Raw genomic sequence first — 20,942 nt, 5'->3', positions numbered from 1 at the left:
CGTTTCCCCATCTAAATGTTTGGAGAATGTATGAAAGTAAAAAGAACAAGAATGTCCTCTTTATTTGACTTGTGACATCACAGCAGATGGCACGCGGAGCGGGGAGGCCATGGGCCAGAGGGTCCTAAGCTTCAGCTCTGCTTCTTCCACGCTCGGCACCCAGTCCCTAAGCAGGAGCAGTGGCGGGACGGCCTCCGGCCTGGGATCCCCCGCTGGGAACCGAGCGCCCAGAGGGACCTGTTTCCTGCTCACCCACTAACACCTGGATTTGCAGGTGGGGCCCCTTGCGTGGGTTTGTGACAGATGCCGAAAATAAGGATTTCTCCGAGTCAGTCACAGCTGGGTGTTGACCCGATCCCCCCACCCCCGAGGAGGAGAAACAAAAATCGCCAGCCCACAGGGATCCCATCCTCAGGGCCCTGAGATCCCATCTGACCTGTATCCTTCCCACCCCCCGGCAGGGCTGCTGCAGAACTGGGCCGCCCCACCTGCAGCACATCCCATTTCCCCGGCCCCTCCAAGGGCAGCCCCAACTCTAGGCCGTCCCTCCTCGTAGGAAAATGTCTTTCTGGCGTTCCACGGCGGGAACTCCAACTTCCCCAATTTTCTCTACTTGTGGTAAGTGATACCATCTTTTTTTTTTTTTTTTTTTTTCCCTTTTATGATTTGCCTTCCCTTTGATTTCTCGACTGCTTTACGGGTTTTGCGCTTGAATGTACAATCGTGTTTCCAAAGGGAAAGGAAAGGCGGGGAGCCCAGCCTCGTAAATACCCATTTTGTGCTCAAATCACACGGAATCAAGCATCGTAGTATTCTTCTTGTTACATATTGCAACACAATTCTTTTCCCCCCACCACCCGCCCCAGGTAACTCAAACCTTTTGCTATGAAAGCTGACTCAGAGGAGAGGTTTGGGGTGGGTGGGTTGTTTATCTATGTATTTATGTCTTTGTGTATTTACATATTCATTCATTCATTCATTCATTCATTCATTCATTCTCTTGTTTGTCTTTCCTGTCGCCCTCACCAGCAGCAGCTAGTGAAGTACTCAGTACCGAGCAGATGGTTAACATACCCTGACTCATGTGCTGCTGGGCACAGGGCACACACCGCCTCGTGACCATCCACTGAGCAACTCACCCGAGGACTATCACCCATTCATACCATTCTTACCGCTCACGCCTAACAGCAACCCCTCACAAAGCCACTGCTATAAAAACTGTGGAGTTATGTTGAGGCCACCACACCAATAAACCCCTTTTTCAAAAAAACAAAAACAAACAAACAAACAAACAAAAAACAAAAACAAAACAAAAAAAACCTGTGGAGTTAGAAGTCATGCACAAGTTCTGGACGTTTAAAATATTCATAGCATCATCAGGAACAAAGGGAAATCACTCGATTCTGGAGCTACGATTAAAAGATGACTGTTACACCTGATGGTACAGATTGCTTAGTCTCTTGACTAAAAGTTCAACTCGTCTATCTGTTTAGTTGAGTTGCAGCTTGCGTGGCGCAGAAAAAGGGGCAGGTTTTCTGATACATTCTTATGAACAAACTACTATGAACTGATCACTTGACAATCCTGAGTTACTTTTCTTTTTTTTTTTTTTTAAAGATTTTATTTATTTATTCATGAGAGATGCAGAGAGAGGCAGAGACACAGGCAGAGGGAGACGCAGGCTCCCTATGGGGAGCCCGATGCAGAATTCAATCCCAGGACCCTGGGATCATGCCCTAAGCCAAAGGCAGACACTCAACTGCAGAGCCACCCCATTAGTTACTTTTCAAATCATAGATGAGCTTATTTGAACCAAATAGGGTTAGTGTTATTTATATACGTTCTTCACAAAGTCCAATTAAAGCAAGGACAAGGATATGTTTTTCTGTTTTGTTTTGTTTTGTTTTGTTTTTACCCAACAAGAAATCACATATAAATTCTATAAGCAGTTCCCCTTGCTAAAAACAGTAAAAATCCATTTATATGAAAATACTTTGGACATAAATATCTTGAGAAACAACAGGGACTATAGATGTAGGCTAGCCCACTGGTCAGAATCTTCTGAGCACAGGATCCTCCTGGTCCCCCTAGCTCATTATCTCCAGAGCCAGGGCTCAGGAAATAGCATTTTAAACTGCAGGTGATCCTTAAAATTCCAAATCTCTGTTCTAGAATAAAAGTTTCAAGATGCTCCGACCCAGAGGGACAGACGGACTTAGTAGAATTAGGCCACATGAGTGGGCAACGGTGTTCTCCAAGGCGCACCAAAGCCAAATTATGATGCTAAGGAAAATGTACACTGTACACTGAATGCTTGAAGCAGTGGATAGCACCCACTTGGACTCAAAAGTAAATGAATAAACACGTTCTTGTCCCTATTAGGTTTGCCAAGAAGCAGTCCCTCCATGATACGGCCAATGGACTCTGCGCTTATTTCGATCACTATCTCGAAGTCACTCTGCCTTCAACTTCCTAGGGATGGTTACGTTGCACGATTGCAACAGGACAGGAATCATATACAAGGAGTAATAATAGGAAACGTTCTGGGTCTGTGTGAATCCACATCCATTGTGTCGGGATGACTCGTGAAGAGTACCCTCCTGGGTTACGTCTGCGGTCTCCCAAGCAATCCTCAAGAATCATTCTGTGAATTGGAATTGGTATTATCGTCCCCATTTTCAACTGGGACTGAGGCTTGGAGATGTTCTACAACTTGTCTGGATCAAACCTGGGTTTTTCTGGAGCCAGGATTAGTAGATTCAGCTCACTCAAAGCCACTTCTCTTGCACCATGCGGCCAGTCCATTCATATTTAAGTAAAAAACAGGCTATGTAGGTCTAAGTCTACTACATGACAGTAATTTCGTTACTCTGAACTGTATGCTACTTCATACTGGGGCAGTACTTTACAAAGATCATGCATAATTTTTAAATATTAATGTACCGAAATTCGATGGCAGCCAAGGGTCTCTAAGCCTTCCCTACTCTATCTCTCCATACAAGGCAAGGATTGCCATGGAACTATGGGCTCTCTGTGGACTCATTATAGCACATATGTGGCCAGGGGCAAAGAGCAAAAATCCTGACACAGCGTGAGGATTCAGTGTTTGAAATGGGTCATTTGCTTTTCGCAAACTACATAAATGCACTTTCAGGAAGATTCAAAGTACTGCTATTCATTACAGCTTTCCTTCGGGAAAGTTCCCTTGCTGCAGTTCCATTCTTCATTTTTTTCCTTCTGGAAATCAAGCACACGGTCTTTATGTTTGTTAGAAGTGGAGTTAAATTATAGAAATTTCCCAACGAGGAGAAAGCAGCTCCTACATTACTCCGATGACAGAAAGGAGACCTCTGCAAGCAAAAACTTATGAAATGAGCATTGAAAGACAAAGTGAGAGCCTTTTTAGTGATTTGAGTGCACACTCTGTGAATTGATCAAAGAGCTGACTCTCCTATCCATATTTATAAAACGTGCTGCACCTAAATAGCTATATTTCTCTTGAGAAATGCTTAGTCTATCTTGAGACATGAATAATGATGTCAGTTGAGAAGAGAATATAGGTACATCCTTTTCCTCATGCCTGAACAGGTGCTATAAATTTAAATATATTCACTGAATTCCCCTAAGATTAAGAATATATATCATCAGCTATCTCTACTTTGTTACTAATATTTAAATTGGCTAGAGAATATGAACATAATGTGGGAAAATAGCACAAATACCATCTACTATACATAAGAAAATTACTTTCTTTGTAAACCTGTGCTCAGAGATTCTTTTTCTTCAAGATTTATTTGTTTATTTGAGAGAGAGAGAGAGAGAGCATGAGCTCTGGTGGGGGAGGGGCAGAGGCAGAGAATCTCAAGCAGAGTCGCCACTGAGCACGGAGCCCCAGGTGAGGCTTGATTCCAAGACCTATGAGATCAGGACCTGAGCCAAAATCAAGAATCGGACACTCAAACAACTGAGCCACCCAGGCGACCCATGTGCTCCGAGATTCCTAAACGGAGTTATTTTTAACAATTATAACTCTGAACTAAGCAGGGACAGAACCACTTTTCTTGAGAGGCTTTAGCACAGCTGAAGAGAGCTAATACTTTAAGAAAGCTTCATTAAATATGAAGGAGAAGAAATAGGACATCGTGCCATTGCTGTGACAAACACACCCCCACCCCCACCATCTCAGACCACCTTACCAAGAAGCAAAGAACAAGTTTTCAGTCCAACAATTAATTGCTTATTTAGACCCAGAGGCTGGGAACAAATCCACAGGACACTTTTGCTTGCCTTGCCCTGCCTCCATATGGCAACTAGCAGTTTCATCCTGCTGCTTGGGCCAATTCTCACGTCTATCTTGCCCTCTTTCTGCTACAATCAAAAGAGCCAAAGACAAACTTTCCTGACTCCGATGAGATGGCCATTACATTTTCATGTGGGATGTGAGGTACAAACCTTTCCCTTGCAAACAGTAGGACTATGGTGGTGGTTGTCAGCATGAGTGAAAGTACCTTTTGTGGTCTACGTCAATGTTAAAGCTAAAGCCCATCCCTCTGTAGACTTACTGTGTGCATTTATCTCCTTTTTCTGGTACACACACACTACTGAGGATGACATCCTATTATGGAACGTGTCCATTCTCGGCCTCATATGACAAAACATCTCAGGAACACCTCTGATGTCCACTTCTTCCGTCTGTCTTCATTCTAATCTTACTATGGGTCCTCATGGCCTTTTGACTGGACAGCTACAGCCGTAATTAGTTTCCTAATTCATTTCTTCCTATCTAAGTCCAAATGCCACCCTTCTATACTAACTTCAAAACTATAGTTCTGGAACGTCTGTAAGTCTTCAGTGGTCCCCCACGGGCTAGCAAGATAAATAGTCTGTCATGGAGGCAACCAAGACATCCATAATTCAAGCATCACCTGTTTTTTTTTTTTTTTTTTTCCTACTTATTTTCTATGTCTCTATTCTGGGTCAGTTGGATATTCACTCTTAGCTGAGTGACTCTTCCTTTCCTACCCATCAGATTTGCTTGTGCCATTCCCTCCGGATAGACTGGTCTTCTAACCAAATTCACCCTTTCTCCTTAAGTCCTTAATGAAATTAGGTGTTTTTCCTCCTCTGTCTTGAAGCCATGGATACTTTATCTTTTAGGACGCTTGACTCATCGTGTCTTGAATTAATGTTAAACGGATGCTTATCTTACCTAGGAATTCAGATGGACAGAAGAAGCTCAATTTTTTTCATCTCTGCATTTCCTGTGATAGGTAGACAGGGACTGTGGTAAGAGAATTGAGATGACCTGGCTGTAGTTATAAGCTCACTTGGTTTGTTTTCCGTGCCATGGGCTTGAATTCCAAAGTTACAGGCAACAAGAATCAGTATCCAGGTATAGGAAGGGATTTGCCTCTTCATCTACAAAATTTATGTCCAGTAGAAATATACTGTGTAATTATATATAATTATATATAAATATATAAATAATACGTGTAATCATAAATTTTCTGGAAGACACATTAAAAAACTTGCATGAAACAAATAGAGAGATTTTATTTAAAGATTTATTTGAGAGGGAGAGAGAGAGAGAGGGAGGGAGAAGGTATGCAAGTTAGGGGAGGGGCAAAGGGAGAGAATCTTCAAGCAGATTCCCAAGATTCCTGAGGAGTGTGGAGCCTGGCACAGGGCTCGATCTCATCACCCATGAGATCATGACTTGAGCTAAAACCAAGAGTTCGGTGCTTAACCAAATGAACCACCTGGGTGCTCCTGAAATTTAAATATTATTCAAACATGTAATCAATATAAAATATTTATGAAATGCTTTACATAAGTTTGTGTGTGTGTGTGTGTTTATGTTCTAAGTCTTTGAAATCTGGTGAGTATTTTACACTTATGGTATCTTCTCAACTAAGACTAGCCAACACTCCAAATGCTCAGTAACTATACGTAGCTAACACATTCAACAGCACAGAGCTAAAGCATGGATGATAGTGGCACTGATAAATCAATTTCTTATTTAAAAATATATTGTATTCTTTTTTTTTTTTTTTTCCTCTCCAGACTTTTCTTCTTTAGATATATCTATGGTGCTAGATCTTCCTAGGTATTCCCTGGCCTATGGAAGTAAATGACTACAGAGGAATCTCCAGAAAGGGGGCAAGTATGTGCATGACACCAGTATTATGAAGCTCCCTTAAATAAATCTCAGTCATTTGTAGGGTCTATTAAAGCTATTTTTCCAGTTTTGAGTAAAGGAAGCAAAGCAACAAATTGGTCCTCCTTGAGAAAATATAACATGCAAATTAGACCCACATGGGAAACAGATTGTTAGAGCATTGTATAACTTCACCAAAGCATCTTAACAACATAAATTAGCTTTTAAATATTATTCCTTTATAAATGGTACAGAGGAGCATAATCCTGTTTTAATCCTCTCAGCTTTATTTTCCTTAGCAAACTGCTGTTTCACGAAAAAATTCAGTGTCAACGAAGGAGAGAATGATCATGAAAAAAATGCATATCTTGAATTGTACTGTTGACACTTTGTGTTTTGTAATTGATAATATTTTTCTGTAACTCACCTCAGTGAGAGAACCTCTTCAAGACACAGATCATAAATTTCATCAAATGGAGATGTGATTACTAATTTTATACTATACATGGCAAAAAAAGACTCATTCTATCCTGGGTTATTCTCAGGCTCACTGGGATAAATCATGCAGTAAGAAAAACTAATTAATAGAAACTACTCAAATCTCCTCAAAACACCTGCAGTAGCCCCTCTTTGTATTGTATCGTTGTTACAGATTTTTTTTCAATCCGACAGGTCACGTGATGCTGCAGAAAGAGTGTAGCTTTAAAGAGAGGAGCCTAAAATTCTGACTCCACCGTTTCCGAGCTGAACTATCTGGTGCAAGTATTTTCCCTTCTCTGAGCCTGTTTCCTCAACATGAAATCTATTTTGTACGATAACAATTAATATTAAATGATGGAACATATGGTCATATCTAACTGAAATTCACCACTCATCAGCGATTTGGTCTCTCATTCCTCAGGCTACCCCTACCACTTCCCCACTAGACACTCCATAAATGCTGACTGTTGAATGCTACCATTATTGGAATTATTTATGGCTTAATAGGATCTCCTGAAAACCAAATAGGATCTCAGATTTGGAAACAAAATAACCAAGAGTAGACTTTCCCGCATGATGATAAACACCCAGACATCTGATGCAGTGGCACTGACAATGCAGCTCCGTTGAACTTTGGTATCATTTACCCTAGAACTTTCCTATCACTCATTATTCATGCTACATATGGTGAAAGCTTAATCAAATATTTGAATTCATTTTATTTTGTTAAGTTTTTATTTAAATTCCAGTTAGTTAACATACAGTGTACTATTAGTTTCAGGTGCACAATATAGTGATTCAATACTTCTCTACATCATCCCATGCTCATCACAAGTGTGCTCCTTAATCCCCATCGCCTATTTTATCCACCCCTCCCACCTACCTCTTCTCTGGTAAACATCAGTGTGTTCTCAAAAGTTAAGACTGTTTGTTGGTTTCCCTTTCTCTTTTTTTTCCTCTATGCTCATTTATTCTTAAATTCCACATATGAGTGAAATCCTATGGTGTTTGTCTTTCTGATCATCATATTTTGCTTAGCATAATGCTCTCTAGCTCCAGCCATATCTTGCCACAGCGGCAAGATTTCATTCTTCTTTATGGCTGAGTAATATTCCATTGGGTATATATACCACATCTCTATCCATTCATCAGTCTATGGACACTTGGGCTGTTTCCATAATTTGACTATTGTAGATAATGCTGCTATCAACATCAGGGTGCATGTATCCCTGTGAATTAGTATTTTTGAATCCTTTGGGTAAATGCCTACTAGTGCAATTGCTGGATCATAGGGTAGCTCTATTTTCAACTTTTTGAGGACCCTCCATACCGTTTTCCAGAGTGGCGACACCAGTTTGCATTCCCACTCAAAGTGCAAGAGGGTCCCCCTTTCTCCACATCCTCACCAACACCTGTTATTCCTCGTGTTGTTGATTTTAGCCATTCTGACAGGTGTGGGGTGGTATCGTTGTCGTTTTGATTTGCATCTCCCTGATGAGTGACGTTGAGCATCTTTTCATGTGTCTGTTGGCCATCTGGATGTCTTCTTTGGAAAAAATATCTATTCATGTCATGTTTGGGGTATTCAGTTTTAGAAGTTCTTTTTATATTTTGGATATTACCCCTTTATCAGATGTCATTTGCAAATATCTTCTTCCATTCCATAGGCTGCTTTTTAGTTGTGTTGATGGTTTCCTTTGCTGCACAGAAGCTTTTTATCTTGATGAAGTCCCAATAGTTTATTTTTGCTTTTGCTTTTCCTTGCCTCAGGAGACATTTCTAGAAGGAAGTTGCTGCAGCTATATTGCATTCATTTTATACGGTCTTACAACTCACTCCCTTCTTACCAACTAGATTTTGAAGTTTTTGAACATAGAAACCTAGTAGTCTACTCCTGGAGTCCCTACAGGGCCTTGGGCACAAAGTGGCTCACAAGGTAGGCATTAAAAAACCACTTTAGTTAATTGACTGACATCAACAGAAGAATTCTATTCAAACAAAGGCTATTGTATTGCACTTGGCACACAAGGTCCACACCATTACAGTGAGTAACTCTGAGGTTCAGTAGAGTTATTAAAGCAATAATGGAAACAAATTAATTAATGGAAACTAATTAATTTTCTAAAAATACCTGGGAAATGTTACTTCTGAGTGGAGGGAAAAAGGAAATGAAAGTAATTTGACTACAAATGTCCGATTACGTGCTAGAGTTAGGAATAGAGCATGCGACATGGAATTCCAGTTTCTCCTCTAACTATAATTTATATCCCACCAAGAGGTTTGCAAAGCCTCACTAAACAGGATGCTCATTTCAAACAAGAGAGTGAGAAGTTTCTGTAAATGTTATACAATATGCCGCACCATTAAATATTGTGAATTAATCCTATAAAACATGAAAGCTTCCCTGCAAAATTTAGTTTGCCTGTGCTCCATTTTAGTATATATGCAAACCTTAAGGACACCTAAGGAATAATTCATCCTACTCACATTAAAACGATTTTCTGCCCCAGTTACCACTGATCCAGTAATTGTCTCAAAATTAACTTGACATTTGCTCCTGAAATTTTAAACCACTGAAGATTAGGGTAAATGGCATACTCCATGCAGTCTGTTCCACTTAAGAAAAAAAACAACCTTGTCATCCCCCACCCCGCTCTATATCTGCTCCTCTCTTTGCTCCTATGGGTAAGTTTGTCTAGTACACATTGATCTCCTCTCTTGTGCCAGAAGATTGTCAATGATACTATCGGTGCCTAAATTTGCCTGAATTCTACTTTGTACCCTCCATCGCTGGTACAGTTACTTGGAAATACACACACACATACATATTTATGGAAAATTGTTAGCACCTATGATTTCCACATTTATGTGTCAAGCACCTAACAGGTGCCGAGCACTGTTCTGGGTGCTGCATATAGCACAACCCAAACTAAGTAAACACTTGATTTCATGATACCTTATTTCTTATTTGTACTGGGCAGATGATACCGATGGAAGTCGACAATACCTTAACATTAATCAAATCAGGAAACTGACTTTAGTTATCAAGGGGTGCTGTAAGGAAAGTGACAGAGGTTGATCTGTTCAAGAATGACGTGTGTTGGGTAGCGCGTACCTTACACAGGCTGGGGAGGGAAGACCTCTTTGAAGCCAAGATAATGAAACTCAGAAATGAATGATGAGAAGCAAACCATGAGAAGGTCCTAAGAAAGACCTTCCGAGCAGTGGAAATATTTTGTGCAAAGGCCTGGAGGCAAGGAACAAAAGTAAGACTAGAGAGCAGATGTGGAGGTAGCAGAAGGGAGCAGTAGGTGATCAGGAGGCACAGAGACACTGAAACTCTTGAGTCACTGAAGGGATTTGAGTCTGAATGAAGGACTAACAGGGTTGGAAGCAGGGATCAAGATGATGATAGTCCCTGGACCAAAAGATTTCTCCACCTACTATGTGAAAACGGAACCTGGGGAATACAAGCCAGTGGTCTAGCTACAGAAGATGGTGGTTTGCACAAAACACCCAGGAGATAGAGAAAAGGAGATGTACTGAGGATGGTTTCATAGGTTGAGGGGACAGAGAGGAATCAAGGGTGGTTCTGAGGTTCTGGTCCAGACAGCAGGGCAGATGATGCTTCTGTTGGCTGATGGGGAGACATGAAGAGGGAAGCATACGCAGCAGTATCGAAGACTGCGGTGATAAATGCCTCTTCCAAGCGTCCTTAGTATTTCACAGGTAGAAAAATGTGAGACTCGGAAAAATTAAGAAATTTGCCCGAATTCCTACATTTGAGTTGGAATTTGAAGAAACTGCCTGGGTTTAAAGCCCATGCCTTTCTAACTCTATTCTTCTGATCCTCTTTGCGCTCATTTTTGAAAGAATGAAAACCTGAATGGACAAATGTTCCAATTATAAAATGGGTCACTGCTGAGGCCCTGGGTGGCTCAGTCGGTGAAGCATCTGCCTTCAGCTCAGGTCATGATCTCAGGGTCCTGGGATGGAGCCGCACGTCAGGGTCCCTGCTCAGGGGGGCGTCTGCTTCTCCCTCTGCCTCTGCTGCTCCCCCTGCTTGTGCTCTCGCTCTCTCTCTCGCTCTCGCTCACTCTCATTCTCAAATAAATAAAATCTTTTTTAAAAATAAAATGGATCATCATCACTCATACTGCTTTTCTATGTGCTCTCCTATGCAGAAACGTGATTTTATCTATAAAAATGTGTCTTAGGATTAAAAAATAAATAAATAAATAAATAAATAAATAAATAAATAAATAAATAAATAAATAAAATGTGTCTTAGGTATTATAATTTAATATACCTCTATGTAAAGTGAAAAGCAACTATAGCTTCCACTGGACATAAGTCTTGCAAGCTTCTGTTATTACAGATAAAATGGGTTCCAAACACTGAAAAGGTAAAATAGTGTGATCCTGATTAACCTTATGTAAAGCATCTGAAAACCAAATGGGAAAGTACACAGATTTCTCAAACTATGAACTCAAAATGATACCATCCCAAAGAATTCCCAGCAAATTCCCCATCCTTTGTCTTACAGTTTACTTGTATTTCTAAGCAGCTAGTCTCCTTGGCAGAGGTCACAGGTGAGCTCTTTTTGGAGCCCTTATCGCAAAAAGAGAGAGCATTTTCTCAGAGAAAGAATATTACAGTAGAGTGCTTAGATGTTCCCAGCCAGCCCAATTTATTTTTTTTCAGTTGCATTTATTTCAAAACTTACCTGATCAGTTAGCCACTACTTAATCTCTCAATTTCAAAACCTTGCTTCTAGGAAAATATTTGTTCCAAATTCTAAACACTATGACTTTGTGGGCTATCTTTTTCTTTTTCTTTTTTTTGTTGTTCTCTTTTTTAAAGATTTTATTATTTATTTATTGATTGATTGATTTATCTATTTATCTATCTATTTATCTATCTATTTATCTATCTATCTATCTATCTATCTATCTATCTATCTATCTATTTATTTATGAGGCGCACACACACACAGAGGCACAGAGACACAGGCAGAGGGAGAAGCAAGCTCCATGCAGGGAGCCCAACTTGGGACTCGATTCCAGGTCTCCAGGATCAGGCCCTGGGCTGAAGGAGGCACTAAACTGCTGAGCCACCCGGGCTGCCCCTGTGGGCTATTTTGAAGGTAGGATCAGCTTTTTTTTTTTTTTTTTTGAAAAATGTTCCTAGTGCTTCACTGGGGGAAGTGAGGGGTAGATGACATAGGTACAGGATGTAACATTAAAGAAACAGGAGATACCATCCTGTGTGTCAAGCAGGTGATGGTTTAATCATCTCACCCTACTTGGTGTATTTTTTTAAATGCAAAATTAAAAAAAAAAGCCAAAGATATAAATCCTACTTATGGTGAGCTAATTTAGAAAGAACATGGTTCTAGAATATATGAAGATAATGTGATTTTCTATATTTAAAGGGAAATGCTGGGCTCCCAAAGTTAATCTTTTTCTTTCTTATGAAAGGGAAAAAAATGCTGTTTAAAGATAATAAACTAAAAAGAAATTTAAAAAGTTAAAAAATAAAGAGAATAAACTAATGTAGGTAAGTGTTGGACAACAGCCCAATTCTGTTCCATAAAATGACATTTGCAAGGCAAGGGAAACAAAAGCAAAACTAAAACTACTGGGATTACAACAAAACAAAAAGCTTTTGCATAGCAAAGAAAACCGTCAATAAAACAGAAAGGAAAGCTACTGAATGGCTGAAGACTTTTGCAAATGATATATCTAATAAGGGGTTAAGATCCAAACTATATAAAGAGCTTAACACAACTCAATGTCTTCCAAAGATGTCCAGATGGTCAACAGACACATGAAAAGATGCTCGACATCCCTCATCATCAGGGATAGGCTAATCAAAACCACAATGAGATATCACATCACACCTGTCAGAATGACTAGAATTGAAAAGATAAGAAATAACAAGCATTGGCGAGAATGTGGAGAAAAAGGAACCCTCGTCACCGTTGGTGGGAATGCAAGCTGGTGCAGCCACTGTGGAAAACAAGTATGGAGTTCCTCAAAAAATTAAAAATAGATCTACCATATGATTCAGCAATTCCACTACTGAGAATTTACAAGAAAACAAAAACACTATTTAGAAAAGATATAAGCACCCCTGTACTTGCTGCACCGTTATTTACAATCACCAAGAGATGGGAACAGCCCAAGTGTCCACTGATACACAAACAGATAAGGAAAATGTGATATATATGTATGTATACACATACATATGCTCTTTAAAATCATATCACCCAGCTGAAACCTTAGGTTGAATTTTACAGGTAAAATAATCCTTGCAATTATCAGAATTGTGGGGGCCAGATGAGATGATAACCATATTCTTGCGAACTGCAACAGCAGCACTATTGCTTGGAACTTTAACCATTTTAGAGTTAGATTCTAAAGATACTAATTGGTCGTCATCTTTTTTCTTATTTCTTTTTTTCTTTTTTTTCCCCACCCTCATATATCACTAAACAACTAGTTTCTCCCTTTCGTCACTTCCCATTGTGTATTTTTCAGAAGAAGTACTGTATTCAGATGCCAGCCAATAAATTGTCACATAATGGAAAATGATATGCCACAACATTCATTGTAAGGTTTAATAAAATTAAATTTGCACCAAAAAAAAAATGCGCACACACACACACACACACACACACACACAAAGGAACATCACAGTCGTAGAAAGGATGACTTCACACCATTTGTGATAATATGGAAAGACCTAGAGGGTATTATGCTAAGTGAAGTAAGTCAAACTAAAAAAGACAACTATCATATGATTTCACTCATATGTAGAATCTTAAAAAAATGAATAAACAAAGGAAAAGCAGAAACCTATAAATACAGAGAGCAAACCGATGGTTGCCAGAGGAGAGGGGAGCAGAGTATGGGCAAAATGGCTAATGGGGTATCTTTGATAATGGAAAAGACTATCCTGATCTCCAAAAAGAATTTTAAGTGTGAAACAAACCTAAAACAGTAGAGTTTCTCAAGCCAATAATCATTTAAAAATTCAGGCTATTAACCTGGCCAGTTATAGGTGAGACTACAGAGTAGAAAAACAATTTTTACATAAGAATTGACATTTAGTAATAATCTAGTTGAATGCTTGGATTTATCTATTAGACTCTATTACAAAATTTGAAAGAGACATGGAGAGAAGAGAATTGGGATGAAGGGCACCGTGTTACTCTTTCAACAACTCTCTAGGAGGAAGGATTTAAGAGACACTACATGGTTTTTATATCTTGAAGATGAACATGATAGAAGAATCCTAAGAAACACCACACATTGCAGCGTGGCCTAACAGTCGCTGAAAGAAAGTTCCAATTGAGTCAGCATCTCCATTAATCAACCAAAGTAGAAAAATCTTGGATGTCAACTGAATATATTAAAAGATATCCCAGGAAGCACGACATACACAGGATAGGGACGGAGCAAGTGATCAAAGACAAACTGTAGATTTAGGCAAATGGAAACAACCTACAGAACTAGAAGAAACACTGCTGATCAAAACTAAAAGAAACAAATACCCTGATACCAAGTTTTGAATATTTTTTATAGGAGGACACAATTTTCCGAATATCTTATTCCATAAAGCCCGATAGACTCTCAACATCCACTTGTAAGAGTGATAGAAATAGGAAAAACTCAAAACTTCTATCAAGATGAAACATCAAGGGACACCTGGGGGGCTCAGTCGGTGAAGCATCGGACCTCAGTTCAGGTCATGATCCCAGGACAGAGCCCCGAGATGGGCGCTGTGCTCTGTAGGGGAGTCTGCTTGTCCCTCTCTCTCTCCTGCACCTTCTCTTGCTTATGCTCTCTCTCTCCCTCTCTCAAATAAAGAAATAAAATCTCAAACAAAGCAAAACAAAATGTCAATATTGTGCCTGCTTTCCCTTAAACAGTCAGCATTTCAATGGGAGCACCTCACGGAAGGCCTCCGTTAACACACAAAAATAAATGCATGTAACTGCAGGAAGACCAAACAAAATTAGCACTATTCCAGAATGGTAAAATAAAATGACTGATTTGAACGTTCATAGGTCTTCACATTTACCTTTTAACTAGAAACACCAGAGATAATGCAACTTTAAAATATTGTCTTAAACCTGTTGGTAGCGAACTCTGTAGGATTCAAGCATGGTATTTCTGTTTTTTAAAAAGGCATCAGGTTTTAAGTGAAGCAGAAAGGTATCATCAGATTTGCCGACACCACAGGATTCCAAAAGTTTAGGCTTGAAAATATACCCATCTGATCACAAATCTACTTAAAAATATACATGTATCAATTCCCTGGACTCAGACGACGATATATATGAGAAGAACTCCAACACACACAATCACATTGGGCAAGGCCAAAAACTCCTGATGTAATCTCATTTTGTAAAGGGCATTTAGGAATGGGATCCTGCTCATTGAGATCATTGATGAGAAGATACATTTGCTCACCCTTTCTGTCTGGCTGCTCAGAAGAATGTGCCAAAATATAAAATGGGTACATACTGTCTGCCCACTGGTCCTCCGACTAGCACTTACCCTAAAACAAACCATCTCATAGTATATAAATGGATATGAAAAAGGATGTTCTAGGAAATTTGCATCTATCTATTCATAAAATAATACATAACACATAATCATCAGCAAGACCCTTTTAAAAATATGTAGAATGTAATATTACACAGCCCTTAAAAACATGTGCTCTATCCCTTTTTGTATAGGAAGAGGCCCATCAGATGCTGTTGAACAAAAAGTAGTTTACATACAATCTACATAGTAAGAGCTCATATATATACATAATTCTGTACAAATATATATACACATGCACACAAATATCTATAATATCTTGAAGACTGTTTACAGGGTGTTATGAATTTGGGTTGAATGTATGCAAATATCCTGTTTGAGAATGACACTTCTGAGGTCAGGGTGCATAAAATCACATTTCAACTTCACTCCTAACAAAGGGTTTGACTATGGGCAAGTCAACCTCTTAAAACCACCACGTCCTCAACTGTAATATAGAAATAATACCTACTTCGTGATGTAAAATTTTACCCCAATACATGATACAATAATACCTAACATCGGTTTTTAGGGTTACATTCTACTTCATTGCATTCTTTTCATAATAGTGGATATCTATTATTTTATATAGTCTACTTGTCAAATATTTTACTCAAACACGACTTTAATGAAAAATTAGATTATTTGCATAATCAACCTTTAAGCATCAACCTACCTATTTTTAAAAGTATTCTTATGACTAGTGTTTGTATATTAGGATTAATATATTACTAATCTCTGAAATGGCTACTTTCTCAAAATTGTGCAATTCTTTAGGAGTTGAAGAATTGTCTCGGGTTCAGAAAAATTAAGAAGCCACGTGTGGGCTCACAAAGGAGAAGCGGAAGGTTACACACATGTAAATGTTCTTGTGCTGCAGTACAGGGTTTTCTTGGCTTTTTAAGATTTTATTTTAATTCCAGCATTATATTAGTGTCAGGTGGACAACATAGTGATTCAGCACTTCCATAGGTCACCCAGTGCTCATCCTGACAGGTGTGCTCCTTCATCCCCATCACCTATTTCTCCCATCCCTTCACCCTCCTCCCCTCGGGAGACCGTCAATATGTTCTCTAAAGTTTAGAGTCTCGGATGCAGTTTTATATGTTCACTTTACCATATTTTCCTGGCAGCTGAGGATAAATGCAACTAATCACAATGAGTTCTATCCACCTCCAGAAAAAGAAGAATAATCAAGGCTTCTCGCTGACCACGTTAAAGTTAAAGCACCGCAGGCCAAATAGAAGACATTTTTCTGTGGTGTGTTGCAAAGAATTACTCGATCCAAGAAGTGATTCCTATGGTAGAGATTTCAGTTGTTGTAGCAAGCTGCTGGGTAATTAAAAAACAATCACAAGACATTAGCAGAGCCTTGGAGCACACACCAAACTCCGTGCTCTACCCTTGTGCAGGGTTGGTCTTATCTCAATCTTGAGCTGGAAGGTGACTTTCTGGAGGGACCTAACCAAGAGGCTAGCTTCACAATGGATGAGTAAATAAAATGGCAGAGAGGAGGCCAGGACTTAAATCCCATCTTAAATTTGCTCCCTCGTGTCATTTTGGTAAAAGAGCAAAACTCGGCTGGCGTCACCGTGGTTGGACACTTTGCAAAACAGAGGCCACCTGTTATATTTTCACATATTTCTGGAGCTCAGCATCTTTTCCCAGTACCATGTGCCTGGGTGTGTATCGGGCTCCTTTGGGGATCCACAGCTCCCCGGAATAGCAGGAAACCGAGCCATGAATCCTAGGAAACGTAATGAGCCACTAACTCCGAAAAAAAAGCATCAAGACAAAATACCACGTATTCCTCTAAGTGACAGTATTATCCATAATGTCATATGGTGGTTAGTTGTCCCTCCGGCCTTCAGATTCACTCCTCCCATAAAGCCAAGCCTTACAGCTCTAGACTTCACTCTGCATTTCCCCAGATGCAGACAAGTCTAGACAGAGGTATTACATTTTCAACCCAGATCCCCCTCCACGAGCTCACGCATACAACACTTTCTCATTGAAAGAACTATAAAGTCTGTTTTGTATGCTTGTTTTATGACAGTCAGTGCGCCGGGTATCCTCCTACACGTTTACCGTACAAAGAAATTGAGACCCGGAGAGATTAATTAACTTGGACAAGATGACAACTCCTTAACAATGAAGCTGAGGGAAAAGATAATGAGTCTAAAGCCCTGAACTAAATGAGTCTAAAAGCCCTAAATATTGACACATACAGAATGCCAGAAAGTCGAGTGCTATCTACACCGCTATTATGCGGAGATGCCACACGGTTTATTTCCCCGTCATAACTTCCCTTCCATTCAAGTGAGCGATTTAAAAGCATTGCTGGCAACATTTCAACCTCTAAAATGCCAACCACAAAAGCCACAGTAATCGTGAACTCTCCCATTAGGAAATCTGAAATTAGTTATAACATCCAAACCTACTGCAACTGGGTCATATTTATGATCGAATCACTTTTTTTTTTGTCTCCTTCAAGGATGAAAAAAAAGTAATTCTTTCATTAAAATGAAGATGTAAATCACGCTGTCATTCGGAGACATCAGAAATGCAAGCCACACAAACAAAAATCAAAGACAGATCCGTTCAATAAGCCTTTGGCATTGATTTCAGGATTGAATCGAGATGCTTTCCCTTTGAGACGTTATTTTTGAAGGTAAAAGCGTTTCTGAATTCCTGGGGCCAGAATTGACCAAAAGTAAAGTTGCTCTTGTTCTGAACGCATCGAGAGGCTCACATTGATGGGTGTGTGAATACACCCCACTGCCTAATATCACAGAAGCTGCTAGGATGCTTCTTGCCTACTGCTATTGAAGAGAAAAGAAATCTAAAATGCTAACGAACTGATTGACAGCCCAGTCTGATGCTAATCTAAAGCCGGTAGCAACTGTCAAGGCGCTTACCCAGAAACAATTTCTATCTGCTTTAAAACTGTCACGGTGCTCATTTTGATCCGATGCTCATCGAGCATAATGGAAAAGCTTTTACTCGGTTCAACGTGTAAAGTATTTCCATCCACTGATGGTTAGTACCTAACTAACCCTCTGTAAGCAGAGGAGGTTCTAGATTTCACAGGGCCTGAGGCCTCGACCATTTGGGGAACCCTGTGGAAGGAAGAGAATATGAAATTACAAGCCCCAAATTCAACACCGGGTTCTGGAGGTACCTGTGCAAGTGAGGGGTTTTGACTTTAAGTTTCATTAGATTCGTGAAAAATTGGCTTCTGTCTCCAGCAGATTCTCACTGTGTCTTCTCACATTCGCTGATGAAAAGCATGCACCTGATTTGTCTGCAAAAGCACCATTACAATTATTTTATGGGAGAATCATAATGAATCCAAGAAAGCCAATTTAAACCAATCAAAAGGACAATTTACATATTATTCCGAGTTCAATAATGGCAATCTACTTTTAGTGCTTAAATATGTATTAGGTCTTATTTGCTCCATACTCAGCATTTGGAAACAGGCATGAGGAATTCAGAACACTATGCACACGCTTACAGGGTGGTTACAGACGGATTTGCATTTGCTAGTTAGGGGGAAAACAAATGGTGAGGTGACTCAGGCTCTGCTAACCAGTCCTTAATCCAGATGCAAGACAGGTGAAGGGGGGTAGGGTTGGCTCGCTTCATCAAGATATTAAGGTTCTTTCTCAACAGCATGAGGCAAGAGTAGTATCTCCTAGCATCTCCTAGAAATTCTAGGAGAACCAGAGTTCTATGAACTAGGGAAAGGAGACAATTATCTGCGTTGCTGAATCTCAAGCACGCTACGTTTGTCAAAGGCTCAACTTGCGCAAAGGTGTTGTAGGATGTATATGAAAGGTCATCATCTTCAGTTTTCCCACTGGGCTTGGCTGTTGGTGTACACAGTGAGGTTTAGAGCGTCCCCTTCCCTCAGTTGCAGAGAGAAAGAAAGGGAGAAAGAAGAGAAACAGCATACTGCAATAAGAAACCCCCTGGGAGGGGTGCGTGGATGGCTCTGTCCCTTAAGGGCCTGCCTTCAGCTCAGCTCCTGATCCCCAGGGTCCTGGGATTGAATCCCCCTCCTTGGGCTCCCTGCTCAATGGGGTGTCTGCTTCTCCTTCTCCCTCTGACCTGCTTGCACTTGCTCTCTCTCTCTAGAACAGATAAATAAATCTTTTTTTTTTTTTTAAGATTTTTATCTATTTATTCATGACAGACAGAGAGAGAGAGAGAGGCAGAGGGAGAAGCAGGCTCCATGCAGGGAGCCTGATGTGGGACTCGATCTCGGGTCTCCAGGATCAGGCCCTGGGCTGAAGGCGGCGCTAAACCGCTGAGCCACTGGGGCTGCCCCAGATAAATAAATCTTAAAAGAAAAAAGTAAAAGGAACCCCCTGGATGGGGTAAGAAAAATTAAAATCCAGTCCAGTGGAGGTCAAGCTGTATCATGCATCAGATCACTCGGAGGGCCTGTCAAAACACAGATTGCTAGGCCTCCTACACCGAGTTCCAGGAAGATCTACGAAAATGCCTTTCTAAGCACCCCCAGGTGATCCAGATGTGCTCAAGACACACTCTGAGAACCACCAGCACCGTCCATCCATCGTGGAGCTCGGTGCTCTCATCTGGAAACGGGACTGCTGGCCGGGATGGTGGCTGAGGTACCTTGGAGCACTGTGGCTCGTCATTCCCCGACTCCAACACACCGCCCAGACCTACTAGGCCAGGAATCCCACGCTCAGGCGTTTATTAAATTCCCCCCCAGTGAGCTCTGTGAAATGGGGAAAGCCACTTAGCCTTCAGCGATGACTTCCTTTTGCGACTCTATAAGAAGGATCCTTCGGGCACTCTTATTTTTGTTACTGATTGAAGGACTCGATATAAATGCAAAATATCACATAGCACAAGGTATGGTTGACAAAACGGTTCCTGACAGGCGGCTTAGAGTTTACGATTGGAAAGATTGTCAGGAAACATTCAAAGGAACAGGCTTTACTGAGAAATAGACAAAAGTAAAAAAAAAAAAAAAAAAAAGAAAGAAAAAAGAAAAAGAAAAAAGGAAACCATTAATGCAGCAAACTGCTTTCTGAAAAAAAAAAATTTAATTTTGTGTGTTCAACTGTCACAATCCCAAGTCGCTCTGTACTGTGCTCTCTTTTGCTAGAAAACAACAAACCCTAACCTGTGATGCTGGCGCTCTGTCCCTACTCCTCCCCGGTACGGCTTCCCGTGCCTGTCAGCACAGCAGAGACCAAGTGGTATGCCTGTAGTGTCCCAGGCTCTCCAGCCACATACGCCGGGGGCATTTGCACGTCTCTTTGCTCCATAATGACACAGGCATTTTACCTCTTCTGATTATATAAAGTACCAGGGGAAATTCAAGATCTGCGGGACAGAAAATAAGAAATCCTCCCCCACAAGAAGCTATCGCCTTTATTTTCTCCACCGTGCCTGTCCACAGAAAGCAGTTCCTATTTCCCAAGCAGGTGCACAGAGAAATTTTCCAAATCAATACAGTCACCTCGTTTGATATTTTATCTCATCTTCGTCATGGGTCCCAGTGCCTACATCCGAGACTTCAGGAAAATATCCTTTAATTTTTCTTAAAGCAGACTGCCCCTCTTATGGGAAACATTCCTCCTCTCCTCCTAGGCTCACCCTTTGATCTAACACCAGTATCGTGTGGTGTTTCCACAGCCGACCAGAGGATGTTGGCTACACAGCCAGTCGTA

General features: G+C 40.4%; 1 protein-coding gene and 1 long non-coding RNA gene across 6 annotated transcripts in view; one reads left to right on the top strand and one right to left on the bottom strand.

The window, feature by feature from the left end:
• The window catches only part of PRKG1 (protein kinase cGMP-dependent 1), a 1,198,973-nt gene that overhangs the window by 641,068 nt on the left and 536,963 nt on the right, over window positions 1-20,942 (bottom strand). The gene's annotated exons all lie outside the window — the stretch shown is intronic.
• Window positions 82-6,988, top strand: LOC140619083 (uncharacterized). Its single transcript, XR_012019001.1, has 3 exons — window positions 82-618; window positions 6,064-6,163; window positions 6,830-6,988. It is a non-coding gene; the product is annotated as an uncharacterized lncRNA (long non-coding RNA).

This window comes from Canis lupus, chromosome 27 (genome assembly GCF_048164855.1).
Source record: "Canis lupus baileyi chromosome 27, mCanLup2.hap1, whole genome shotgun sequence".
NCBI lineage: Eukaryota > Metazoa > Chordata > Mammalia > Carnivora > Canidae > Canis > Canis lupus.
Note: the sequence above shows the minus strand (reverse complement) of the source record. Positions and strands in the feature narration are given on the sequence as shown.